This window comes from Orycteropus afer, unplaced genomic scaffold, assembly GCF_000298275.1.
Source record: "Orycteropus afer afer isolate SDZICR_OR568_19922 unplaced genomic scaffold, OryAfe1.0 scaffold00085, whole genome shotgun sequence".
In the NCBI taxonomy this organism is placed as follows: Eukaryota; Metazoa; Chordata; class Mammalia; order Tubulidentata; family Orycteropodidae; genus Orycteropus; species Orycteropus afer.
The window spans coordinates 6,871,430-6,873,585 of NW_006921672.1; positions in this window are offsets into that span (position 1 = coordinate 6,871,430).

The window sequence follows — 2,156 nt, forward strand, 5'->3', positions numbered from 1 at the left end:
TGGGAGGAACGGTTGGTGAAAGGGCTGGAGGGAGGCAGCATGTCTGGCCTTGCAGTAATAGGCCTTGGATTACTGCTGGTAATCCTGCCTTCCCCTTGTAGGGTTAGAGGAGGTCAGAACATGTGGCCTCCTTGCCGTTTTTGCAATAAGGATTTGTATTGTTTCACCATACTTACTCGTCTGTATGCTGAGCAAATAATCTGAGAAGCTGGACTATATGAAGAACATGGTATCAGGATTGAAAGGAGATTCATTAAAAACCAGCATTATGCAGCTGACACAACCTTTCTCAAAATGAAGAGAACCTGAAGCAATTACTGATGAAGATCAAAGAATATAGCTTTCATTATTAATTATACCTCAACATAAAACAAAAATCCTCACAACTGGACCAATAAGCAATATCTTGATAAATGGAGAAAAGATTGAAATTGTCAAGGATTTTATTTTACTTGTATCCACAATCAACACCCATGGAAGCACCAATCAAGAAATCAAATGACATACTGCATTGGACATAACTGCTGCAAAAGACCTCTTTATAGTGTTAAAGAGCAGAGATGTCGCTTTGAGGACTAATATGCACCTGACCCAAGCCATGGTATTATCAATCACTCCATATGCATTCAAAAGCTGGGCAATGAATAAGGAAGACCAGAGAAGAAGTGATGCCTTTGAATTACAGTATTGGTGAAGAATATTGAATACAATACCATTGACTTCCAGAAGAACAAACAAATCTGTCTTGGAAGGACAGCCAGAATGCTCCCTAGAAGCAAGGATGGTAAGACTTCATCTCACATATTTTGGACATGTTATCAGGAAGGATCAGTCCCTGGAGAAGGACATCATGCTTGGTAAAGGAGTTGTTGTTATTTGCCGTCGAGTCAGACCTGACTACTAGCAACCCCTCCTTGGGTTTCCGAGGCAGTATCACTATGGAAATAGATTGCCCAACCTTCCTTCCAAGGAGTGGCTGGTTGGTTTGAACTGCCAGCCTGGTAAAGGAGAGGGTCAGGAAAAAGAGAGGAAAACCCTTAATGAGATAGATTGACACAGTGGTTGCAACAGTGTGCTCAAACATAGCAACAACTGTGAAGATAGTGTGGGACTGGGCAGTGTTTCATTCTGTTGTACATGGAGTCACAATGAGTTGGATTCAACTTAACAGCATCTAACAGCAACACATCTTCTTTAATCCAACATATTCAAATATCATTTCAACATGAAATCAATGTAAAAATATATTAATGAGATATTTTACATTATTTGTTAATACGTCTTTAAAATCTGGTATGTGATTTACACTTATAGCACAGCTCAATTTGGACTAGCCACATTTCAGGTGCTTAATAGGCGGTTCAAACCCACCAGCCACTCCTCGGAAGGAAGGTTGGGCAATCCTACTTCCGTAGTGATACTGCCTCGGAAACCCAAGGAGGGGTCGCTATGAGTCGGGGCCGACTCGACGGCACATAACAACAACAACAACAATAGCCGCATATACGTAGTAACTGTTATATGAGGCAGCATAGACTTGGACATTAGACCTACGCATTCGCCTTTGAATCCTACATATCTTTTAAAAGGACGGACTGAAAAGCTGCAATCTTTTCAGACTAACGTGGGACAGGGCCTTTTGTCACTTGGATGCATTTCTATGACCATTTCTTGAGTAATAATAGCTAACATTTATTGAGTGTTTACTAAACACTTCACGTATTACCTTGTTTAACCTCTCAGCAACTCTGTGAGGAAGACACCATTATCTATCACTGTTTTACCGATGAGGAAACAGGCACACAGATTCAATGCCTTGCCCGAGGTCACATAGTTAATAAGTGGCAGAGTTGACTTTGGAACAAGGTATTTTTCCTCTCCTGGAGAATTTTGCAGAAATTTCCCTATCTTTCTAACTTTCCAGTTTTTATTTATTCTAATCTGTTTTAGCTTCTTAAAGTTATTTTTATTATAAGGGAACTACAAGGTTCTCTCTTGCCTGTTAAAGTAAATTTGATTTATAACCATTTAAAGCTCTCCACGTGGGAGTTCTGTTGGCATAATGGTTAAAGCATTCAGCTGCTAACCAAAACGTCATTGGTTCAAACCTACCAGTCACTCTGCGGGAGAAAGATGAGGCAGGCTGCTCCTGTAAA